The following is a 12067-nucleotide window of genomic DNA, read 5'->3' as shown; positions in this document are numbered from 1 at the left end:
AGCCGCCATATTCAATGAGCGCTAGTAAAGTAATTATTCCGCTCTGGTACACTCCAGATGAGAGTGCTCTGAATCGTGTAGATAGTAGGCTGAACATATGACATTTTTTAACAACGTTCTTTCTGATAAAAAAAATAGTTAATTGGCTCCGCCACGGTGGAGCCCAGTTTCATTAATATGACCATTATTTCCCAGCTGCTTGCCATCGTTGTGAAGTAATCGCGAAAAAACGGACCTTATTTTAGTGCAATTTTTCACCCTGCCAGCTCCTAATTAGTTTGTAAATTGGACCACCCGTGCGCAACCCCCACCTCCGAACGTTCCTATGTCCCAGGTTTTATTTGTTCAACGCACAATGCCTGCTTCGCTATTGTTGGCAATTGCTAATAGTGTTTCAATCGTTGACATCACTCGCTCTGAGACCTTGAAGTAGTTGTTCCCCTTGCTCTGCAAGGACTGTGGCTTTTGTGGAGCGTTGGGTAACGATGCTTCGAGGGTGGCTGTTGTCTATGTGTGCAGAGGGTCCCTGTTCAAGCCCAGGTAGGGGCGAGAAGAGGGAAGGAATCAAAACTGTTACACGGGCACCATTTTAATCAGGAGAATCTCCTCTTTGTAATTATGTAAGTCTGGGCAGCGAGCTCGTTTTTCATCATCGCTAGACCAGAAATAGTCAGAAGTTTKAATTTTTCCCCTACTTTTTCATTACGCAGACATAAGCACAGTTGACACCATCGAGGTGCGGATGTTTACTTTCTACACAAGTTGTTTYTTTCCAGTTTTGTCCGACAAACAGATTGTAGTGGTAAAATAAAAATAGATACATTTTTTATGAAATTCTAAGCATCACTCCATTCAAAACAGGCTCTGCGAACGTTCCATTCCATTWATTTGCTATGGGCTGACACTAGTGTTCCAGTTTAGCCAAYGTTCTTAAGMCGTTTTTCAGCCTTGGGTGAGTATTGAAAGCCTCTGAATTAGCAGTGACTGATCAACAGTATCGAAAGCCTTTAACAGGTCAATGAAGAGGGAAGCACAATGTTGCCTTTTATCCATACAGTTAACTGTGCTATGATGGGCCAGGTTTTGTAGAGCTGCGCTGTGATGGGCCGGGTCTGGTAGAGCTATGCTGATGCGGGCCGGGTCTAGTAGAGCTGTGCTGTGTTGGGCCAGGTCTTGTTGAGCTGTGATGTGATGGGCCAGGTCTGGTTGCGTTGTGCAATGAAGGGCCTGGTCTTGTTGAGCTGTGCTGTGATGGGCTAGGTCTGGTTGAGTAGTGCTGATGCGGGCCGGGTCTAGTAGAGCTGTGCTGTGATGGGCCGGCCCTGGTCTGGCAGGATGAGAGGGAGGTTGTAGGGGGAATTGAAGAGGGTGGTGTGGAGGGCAGTGTGGCCGGCGATGTTCCAAACTCTGCGCTGGGCCTCTTTGACTGCGTATGGCTTGGGCATAACTCAGTGTATCTGCATGCATTTCCTGGGAGAGAAGTGGTGAAGGGTGGTATGGGGGGSTAATGTTTCTGGTTGTTCTCCAGTCTCTATGAGGCGCCACTGGATGCAGGTCTATAGGAGCATCTGATTTGTCTCAGAGTTGGTGGCTGGTCTGCTGCTCCTGTGGGGTGAGGTGGACTGGCCAACATCCTTTAACGTCCTKGCGAAGGTGGGGACTGTATCTTTGTACAGGTGTAMATTTTCGTACAGACTGTCCAGGCTGAGGGTGGGATGGCRGGCCAGGTGTACGTTGGGCCATAGCACACAGTCCTGAGAGGCTGGCATTTACCCGATGGATGGTGGCAGGGTGAACATCTCTCCTCTGGAGCAGGGTATATATTACAATCTTTGCAAGGGGTAAGATGGTGGAGGCCCTCTCTATCTCTCCCCTTCGTGATGTGGCCACTCTCTCCTGTTGGGCACGCAGGKYATTGGTCCCTGTGTGAATGAGCATATGGCTGGGGGAGCCAAGCTGGGCCACAGTCAAGAGCTCCATACCTCGCTCTGTTGTGGGGCACCATAACGTTGCCACCTTTTTAAGTGGGAAAAGTTTATTCTATAATACAGTGCCTCTCACTGCTCTAATATAAACGTYCCATTGGAGTCAATAATTAATATAGTGTTTTGGTTTCTCGTCAGGTTTGTGGAGGATGGCAGGAGTGATGGGAGCAATTACAGGCTGTGAGATGGGGATGGAGGGATTCAGCTGTGTCGGTGCATTGGTTGGTTGGTTGGGTTGGTGGGTTCTGAAAAATGAAGTGTTTCCATTACCCATTAGGCAAATTGTACATGAATAAATTGGTGACAGCCTGTATGCCAATTTGTTTCATGTCTCAGGTATGTCCCACGAAAAGCAGCAGGCTGATAGAATGCCCAATTAATGGTAACTAATTTAGCCATAATTACTAAGACAATTTCGCACTGTTGCCGACACTCACCACTTTCGCACATGAATCGGTCGACATAATCGAGAAGAAAGAACGAGCACAGGACCCAACGGCTCAATGCCGCCTGTCAAGGCGGTAGGTGCAAATACAACGTCACATCTTCTTTATTAGGATAGATAGGAGGAGAAAAACGAACGACGAAAGACGACACAAAATATACAGAGCATGAAAAACATAACCCAAATAGGTAACAACCAAAACGGACCTGAACTGAATGCACGTAACGTCGCTATCATGGACAAGCACAAACGTTCAACATAAGAACAGCTTAACCGCACAACATAGCATACAGCCTATGGCGCTCTTAAATATGGACCCTCCAAAGAGACAACAATAACCAGCTGTCTTCCTACACTGAGAACCCAATTCAGGCAAACATAATCTTCCTAGCACGTACACTGAAACTAACTACATAACCATCATACTTAACCCCCTACAACACTACAACACCATAGACAATCAAAAAAACACACTACTACAACCATGTCATACCCTGACCCTAAGCTAAAATAATATGAAAAACAAAAGTATAACAAGCCAGAGGGGTGACCAAACCCACCCTGAAGGTGCCGGAACGCGGACCGACACCAGGCCATGAAGTGAGGTCATAGGGAAGAGTTACTGAATTTGCGAAGACAGGGCGGGACAGCGTCTGTCCACTATAGGTGGGTACAGGCGGTCTGTACTCAGTCAGTCTGGAGATCCCCACTCCCACCGATCAAGTCACCATCACCCGACTTTCGTGGAGTCCTGCTCCACACATGAACACCACTCCATACATAAACCCCACTGGATTAAGCGTGGCACAGCCGAGGACTAAGTGGCAGCACAGGATAAGAGGCAGCAGCGATGAAGGGGCCAGCCACCGGATAAGGGGCAGCACCGGGATAAGGGCAGGCACCGGGATAAGGGGCAGCACCGTGACATACAGGGCACATACGGCAGCACCGGACTAACGAGGGGCAGCACCGGACTAAGGAGGCGAGCAGGACTGAATGGCGGTCCTGGCTGGCTGCTCTGGCGGATCCTGGCTGGACGGCTCTGGCGCGATCCTGCGGACGGCTCTGCGGATCCTGGCTGGACAGGCTCTGGCGGATCCTGGCTGTGACGGCTCTGGCGGATGCCTGGCTTTGACAGCTCTTGGCGGATCCTGGCTGGACGGCTCTGGCGGATCCTGCGCTGGGGAGCTCTCTGGCGGATCCTGGCTGGTACGGCTCATGGCTGGCTGCCCGGATCTGGCTGCTCATGGCTGGCTGCCGGATCTGGCTGCTCATGGCTGGCTGCCGGATCTGGCTGCTCATGGCTGGCTGACGGATCTGGCTGCTCATGGCCGGCTGCGGATCTGGCTGCTCATGGCCGGCTGACGGATCTGGCTGCTCAGGCTGGCTGACGATCTGGCTGCTCATGGCTGGCTGACGGGATCTGGCTGCTCATGGCTGGCTGACGGATCTGGCTGCTCATGGCTGGCTGACGGATCTGGCTGGTCCTGTCTGGCGGAAGGCTCAGTACAGACGGGCGGCTTTGAAGACTCAGTACAGACGGGCAGTTCATTCGGCGCTTGGCAGACGGACAGTTCAGACACGCGTGGGCAGACGGGCAGTTCAGGCCCTTGGGCAGACGGGCAGTTCAAGCGCCGTCTGGGCAGACGGGCAGTTCAAGCGCCGTTGGGCAGACGGGCAGTTCAGGCGCCGTTGGGCAGACGCGGCAGTTCAGCGCCGTTGGGCAGGACGGCAGACTCTGCGCGCTGAGACGCACTGTAGGCCTGCGTGCGTGTGCCGGAACTGGACGTACCGCGGCTAAAGACACGCACCTTCAGGCTAGTGCGGGGAGAAGAACAGGGCATGCTGGACCCTGGGAGCGCACATTAGGCCTAGTGTGTGGTGGCCGGAACACTGGTGGTACCGGACTGGGCACACGCATCTCAGGGCGTGCGGGAGCAGCAACAGGACGCACACGGACTCTGGGGACACACAGGAGGCTTGGTGCGTGGTGTAGGCACTGGTGGTAAAGGGCTGGAGACACGCACCATAGGGCTAGGTCGTGGAGGAGGCACTGGTGTACTGGGTTGGGGCGAGGAGGTGGCGCCGGAAATACCGGACCGTGCAGGCGTACTGGCTCCCTGAGCACCGAGCCTGCCCAACCTTACCTGGGTTGTATGCTCCCCGTCGCCCGGGCTATGTAGGCGAACCGGACACCATGCGTAAGGCTGGGCCATGTAAGCCGGCCCGAGGAGACGCACTGGTGACCAGATGCGTTGGGCCGGCTTCATGACATCCGGCTCAACGCTCAATCTAGCCCGGCCGATACGTGGAGCTGGAATGTACCGAACCGGGCTATGCACGTGTACAGGTAAGTACAGGGAGTAGGCGCAGGTCTCCTACCTGACTTCGCCACACTCCCTTTAAGGCCCCCCCCAATAAATTTTTGGGTTGTACTCACGGGCTTCCAGCCTTGCTTCCGTGCTGCCTCCTCATATCGCCTCCTCTCGGCTTTAGCTGCCTCCAGCTCTTCACGAGGGAGGCGATATTCTCCCGGTTGTGCCCAAGTCCCTTTCCCATCTAATATCTCCTCCCATGTCCATGAATCCTGTGTAGGTGGGTCCTGTTGCTGTTTCACATGCTGCTTGGTCCTTTGGTGGGTAATTCTGTCACGATCGTCTATAGGAGAGAGAGATGACCAAGGCGCAGCGTGTGCAAAATACATCTTCTTTTATTAGAAGAAAGGAAAAACACGAAAACGAACACTATACACAAAACAAACCAAAACAACAAACGACCGTGAAGCTAAATGACGTAATGCATGGACAAGCAACAAACGTTCAACATAGACAATTACCACGAACAACCACGGTCCGTGCCTGGTGACAGTCAGGACCAATCCTTTGCCCTGCAAAGAAAGTTTTTTATTTTTATAGTTAAGCAGTAACGTTAGGCATTTATAATTCAATCTGGAGTGGAGCTTTATAGTTAGCAATGACATCACGTGCCCCACGTACCTTCAAAATGATTCGGCAATCATCATTTATTGGAAAAACAMAGTTTCCATCATAATTTGTTCCAATAAAGAAAATTCAACGAAAGAAAAATCCTCCCCTGTCAAACGGTTAAAATGTTCTCGATCTTTAGAAAATGTCTCCTATATATCTGTCGTTTCCATTACACGTCGTAAAGGTTTTGTTTGCGACAGTAGCTAGGTTTCTATCCAATTGGCGACAGATTTTCATGCAAATATTCTAAAATCTGCATAAAGAAAATTGTTAATTTCCCCACCAAACTTTTTTGTGGTTAAAATCAGTGTGTGATGACATGGTACACACAAAATGTACTTTTTCTTTKAAAGTTTTCATGTACCGAATAAAAATATAATGTTCAATGTGTTCCCATCGCATTTTCAACTCAACCAATAGTTTTGTCCGAAAAGCTGTTGAGTTAAATAGCAAATGTGCCTACTCTGGACTTGGCATGTGCATTCTAGCCAACAGCTCGTCATGTCACCAGAATAAGACTCTAAACATTTATTGGGAAGTGTTAGGATTTATGTTTATGCACTATAGCCCGCTACTATATTGTTTGAAGATGAATATTGTTTTGTTACACACACACACAAACAATACAGATGTGTGTGTGTGTGTGTGTGTGTGTGTAGGTGTGTAAAGACTGATCAACATAGAGTGACAGGCTATACAAGCTGTAGTCAATCTGGAGAGGGGAGGGGTGCATATCTCTAAGCCAACCAGGGAGGGTAGGGCACTGGACAATACCAAATAAGGAACTGTTTGAGTATAGAATCGACGGGGAGATACAAGACGGATCTAATCTACGACCAGATGTGGACAGATGTGAGCTCAGCCTCTACTGTGATAGGCAAACGGACGGGTTGGAACTAAAGCTGTCATAGTATAAAAACTGTTGTATGAGCACATTCCAGAGTTCTCTGTTTTACCCTGCGCGGTGATACAGTGAACCCGTATATACGAAAATTGCATTTACCATTTATCGCTTGAGTTTAATTAAAATACTTAAAGTATATTCGGTGACTCTGAATCACATTTTGTCCTGATACCAGATTTGAACTGACGCAAATCTCTTTCAGAAGGAGCGTCAAGCTCATTCCGTGCACTTTCACCACCCTGTAAAGTTCATCATAACTTATTTCATTTGTAGCCTAATAAACTGCATGGTTTCACGACTCGTAGTGGGAGGACCACACACCATGTCATCGTGTGACTCCGAGTTNATATAATGTTCAATGTGTTCCCATCGCATTTTCAACTCAACCAATAGTTTTGTCCGAAAAGCTGTTGAGTTAAATAGCAAATGTGCCTACTCTGGTCTTGGCATGTGCATTCTAGCCAACAGCTCGTCATGTCACCAGAATAAGACTCTAAACATTTATTGGGAAGGAGCGTCAAGCTCATTCCGTGCACTTTCACCACCCTGCAAAGTTCATCATAACTTATTTCATTTGTAGCCTAATAAACAGCATGGCTTCACGACTCGTAGTGGGAGGACCACACACCATGTCATCGTGTGACTCCGAGTTTACTTCTATATGATGGTTATTATATCAATATTTGCGCATAAAGGCGTTTCCACCGTCATTTCTCGCCAATTAATTTTACCGACACAAAAAGATCCCACCACGTCGAACAAACAAATTATCTGTGCATTTACAAAATTGTACCGAAACCTCCTGTTTCCATCACAGATGTCGTGATTCTTTTTTATACGGTATGACTTTACTCGCATAAAAACTGTGGATGGAAACGTGGTTAATGCTTTTGACGAATAAACCTGGGTCAATGGAAACCTGCCTAGTGTTTCATTCAATGTAAATAATGMTACTATTAGAGAGAGAGAGTGAGAGCGACAGAGAGAGATAACTAACGCATTAGAATTCCAGCTTTATAAACGGGCCAMATCGTGAATCCAGACAATCTGAGCAGTCAGTCAAAGTAAACACATACCTTTATTGATTCTGAGAGAGCATTGATTTCAAATAGGGACATTTATTACATCACAGTGTGCCTGCCTGCCTGCAGGGCCTGTGGGTCTGCTCCTGCTGATGATTACATACTCTAGCTGAATACAGATAGGCTCAAACACCTTTCATTGGAGATTTAGAAGTGTAATTTCACCTATAACTAGGGGGCTTATGGCATACTAGAAGCTCATTGAGATGCACTTAGCATTTAACTAAACTCAGAGGATCAAAACTTGTTGACACCGATGCCCCTCAGCATCAGAGTTCAGTTTTTCACAACTGTGTTCCTTTGCTGTAGTGTACTAGAATGAGAAGAATGGGGAACATAGCTATGTAATTAGTTGGGACATTGAGATTTCTGCATTATGATGCATTTACATGACAAATCAAAATGATATGGCAACCATGTTAGCGACCCATTAAAGTAACTGTCCAGTGAACAKCTCACTTTTAAAAGTTCATATTCTGTTTACTCATACCCAAATAATGTTGTTGATTCATCCTGTACTTGTACGTGGTCAAAGCATAAACTGGAGAAAAAACACAAACTTGTATCTCAAACAGACCGTTTCTAAAATGCTTGCTGTTTCCTCATAAAGTATGAGGTTATCCTCCTGAGGAGAATGAGCTGGCCAATCAGCCCTCTACTCACATTAATATTTTTAATGACAGGTATACGCCAACACCATTCTGTTATTGGGGTACGCCCACACTATTCYAACACAGAAAAGCTGTTTTTTAACATTACCACTTTTTGGAAGGAAAACTATTTCACTCATATTGTAATTAATTATAGGTCATACTTCATAGAAATCTGGAAACACTGGACAGTTACTTTAACATTACATGAGGAATATTTAAATAATGCTATGGAACTGAATGTCTAGAATTAAAACCATATTTGAAATTGTAAAAGTTGTGTGGCCAAGGTGAATTCCTTCTTATGACGTGAATATCAACTCAGAGTATTACGTAGTGATGTCCTAACCCTCTAGCTTCTTCAGAAAGTATCTGTACTGGGATCTAAATGGAACTCAACAGAGGATGAATCAGTCTTTCACATTCTAGACAGTTCACATGTAGCACATCCCGGCGTGGTTCTGGTTCAAACAGACTTGCTGTCAATAGTGATCGGCATTGCATTGCAACAGTTTGATGCAGGGATTTGATTGTGATGATAAAATAGGTCAAATGTCAGAGGGAACGAGAACGATGGTTCCTGGTTGGTGGGTATGGCTTGTTTGGCAGGCTGGTGGTCAGGTGACTCTCAGAAGAACGTCCTACAGAAAGAAAGAAACAGGTCGAATGACCTGGATATCATCAGTTGAGGAGCCTTAGAATGTATCTTAGGTCATAAGTCCCGCTAGAAACGCCACTATGGGTTTCTTCACAGTACCTAAACCCAAAACTGATTTAATGCGTCAATCAGTTATGTATAGAGCAATGTCATCATGGAATGCTCTGCCACCAGAGCTTATTCAGGCAAAAAGCAAGTTTAGTTTAAAAAAAAGATAAAAAGACAGCACCTCTCCTCTTTCTGAAGATGTCATTTAACTATACGGTATTTAAGAATATATGAGTACCCAGCTAGCACAGTGGATCTGGGCCAATTCCGTCTGAGAGTCAGACTCGGCTGACGTCATGTGGCCCGAGTCTGGGCTGCCGTCGGCAGTATTACTTATGGCTAGGATGCAGGGATWGAGCTCGTGTCGATTCCGGTGATAGTTATCTGGCCCAAATGTATTACTTTGGGGCTCGGGCCGATTGGGACTACTCTCTGGCAGATGCTTTATATAATTACCATTTCCTTATTTATTTTTCCATATTTTCTAATTGTTTCTGTGATCAAAAAATACAATTAACATTTCAATTAAATTCTTTAAGAGTCCTGTGTAGGATTTCAGTATTTTGATACTTTGTGCGAGGCAATTGATAAGCATTAAAAACTTTGTGGATGCAGCCTCCCAAGTAGCGCAGCGGTCTAAGACACGGCATCAAAGTACAAACTGCGTTGCTATAGATGATGGTTCGAGACCCGTGCGGGTCATAACCGGGAGACCCATGAGGCGACGCACAATTGGCCCAGCACCGTCTGAGTTAGGGGAAGGTTTGGCCAGCCGGGATGTCCTTGTCCGATCGCGCTGTAGCGACTCCTGTGCCGGGCCAGGCGCATGCACGCTGACACGGTCACCAGGTGTATATGGTGTTTCCTCCGACACCATTTTTTTTGTGGATGGGTATAATTTGTATGTATAAAATGTATAATAGTAATATGAAAAAATTCTAAATCGGGTAATTTTGTATAGATTTATTTAAATTGCATCAGGCCGCTTCTGGGGGGATTCGGGTAAGATGCCGGCAAAGTCGGCTGAATTCCGGTAGACAGAAACGGCCCGATGTAYTTGGGCCGAATCTGAGCAGTCATTCATTTTGATTCCGGGCCGAGTCCGATTCAAACAGTTCCGGCCACCCGGAAGAGGGCCGCTTCTGGGCCGATTCCTCATTGCTAGCTGGGTAGTGAGTAAATATACATGYTTTTGTTGCTTGGTGCCTTGACAATACATTACTTTTCATTTTAATATGAACGTAATAATATCTATTGTTGTTCTTGTCTGTAACTGTTCTGTACTCTGTCATGTGTTTTATGTGGATCCCAGGAAGAGTAGCTGCTGCATGTGCACTAGCTAATGGGGATCCTAATAAACTAAACAAGTAAGTTAGAAATAACACACATGCAGATGTGTGGAGAGACCCTATGGCTGTGTAACCCCAAATGGACTGATTGAACCCACTGGATGCTCCCATTGGATTCTATACTGAACAAAAATATAAACGCAACATGTAAAGTTTTGGTCCCATKTTTCATGAGCTGAAATAAATGATCCCAGAAATRTTCCATATGCACAAAAAGCTTATTTSTCTAAGATTTTGTGCACAAATKAGTTTASATCCCTGTTAGTGAGCATTTCTCCTTTGCCAAGGTAATCCATCCACAGGACAGGTGTGGCATATCAAGATGATGATTAAACAGCATGATCATTTCACAGGTGCACCTTGTGCTGGGGACAATAAAAAGGCCACTCTAAAATGTGCAGTTTTGTCACACAACACAATGCCACAGATGTCTCAAGTTCTAATGGGGYGTGCAATTGGCATGCMGACTGCAGGAATGTCCACCAGAGCTGTTGCCAGAGAATTTAATGTTMATTTCTCTACCATAAACTGCCTCCAACGTCGTTTAAGAGAATTTGGCAGTACGTCCAACTGGCCTCACAACCACAGACCACGTGTAACCACACCAGCCYAGGACCTCCACATCAGGCTTCTTCACCTGCGGGATCGTCTGTGACCTGCCACCCGGACTGCTGATGAAACTGTGGGTTTGCACAACCAAATAATTTATGCACAAACTGTCAGAAACCGTSTCAGGGAATTTAATCTGTGCTCGTCATCCTCACCAGGGTCTAGACCTGACTGCAGGTTGGCGTTGTAAATKACTTTAGTGGGCAAATGCTCACCTTCGATGGCCACTGAAACGCTGGAGAAGTGTCCTCTTCACGGATGAATCCCAGTTTCAACTGTACCAGGCAGATGACAGACATGTGGGCGGGCGGTTTGCTGATGTCAACGTTGTGAACAGAGTGCCCCATGGTGGCGGTTGGGTTATGGTATGGGYAGGCATAAGCTACAGACACAATTGCAYTATATCGATGACAATTTTAATGCACAGAGATACCGTGACAAGATCCTGAGGCACATTGTCGTGCCATTCATCCGCCGCCATCACCTCAAGTTTCAGCATGATAATGTTGCAAGGATCTGTACACATTTCCTGGAAACTAAAAATGTCCCAGGTCTTCAATGGCCTGCAGACTCACCAGACATGTCACCCATTGAGCATGTTTGGGATGCTCTGGATCAATGTGTACGACAGCGTGTTCCAGTTCCCGCCAATATCCAGCAACTTYGCACAGCCATTTAAGAGGAGTGGGACAACATTCCACAATCAACAGCCTGATCAACTCTATGCAAAGGAGATGTGTCGCGCTGCATGAGGCAAATGGTGGTCACCAGATACTGACTGTTTTTTTGATCCATGCCCCTACTTTTTCTTAAGGTATCTGTGACCAACAGATGYATATCTGTAYTCCCAGTCWTGTSAAATCCATAGATTAGGGCCTAATATATTTATTTTAGTTGACTTATAGTTGACATATKTCCTTAAATGAACTTGAACTCAGTAAAATCTTTGAGATTGTTGAAGGTTGCGTTTATATACTTGTTCAGTGTATTTGGGCCATGAATTGTGAAACGTTTGTTTCAACTAGGTGGGTCATAATGGGGTGGGTACATAGGTAAATTCCCAAAGCTTGTGGTGGTCCACAGCACCAAAACAGTTTGGGGATCACTGCTATAGTAATCTCCCAGTATAGGTCCAAACATGTTACAGTCCCTTTGACTAACATCAATCAGAACAACTGCTGAAGGATGGCAGAAGGCTATGTCACTACCTCGGTCACGCTAATTATGGATGTGACCTCTTAGGACAGGCCAGAGCCTTATAAATGCACTGTATGTGCAGTGTGTCTATTGTTCTAGAAGACAGACACTGCCATTCATTGTGACAGCAAGTGTCTAAAATGAGAGGCATAA

At 46.4% G+C, this 12067-nt stretch overlaps 1 pseudogene; it reads right to left on the bottom strand.

Annotated features, from left to right (window-relative positions):
• Positions 1–7380: 7380 nt before the first annotated feature.
• Positions 7381–12067, bottom strand: part of LOC111960950 (harmonin-like) — a 50376-nt pseudogene continuing 45689 nt past the window's right edge.

The sequence above is a fragment of the Salvelinus sp. IW2-2015 genome, linkage group LG4q.1:29, assembly GCF_002910315.2.
Source record: "Salvelinus sp. IW2-2015 linkage group LG4q.1:29, ASM291031v2, whole genome shotgun sequence".
Lineage (NCBI taxonomy): Eukaryota > Metazoa > Chordata > Actinopteri > Salmoniformes > Salmonidae > Salvelinus > Salvelinus sp. IW2-2015.
Note: the sequence above shows the minus strand (reverse complement) of the source record. Positions and strands in the feature narration are given on the sequence as shown.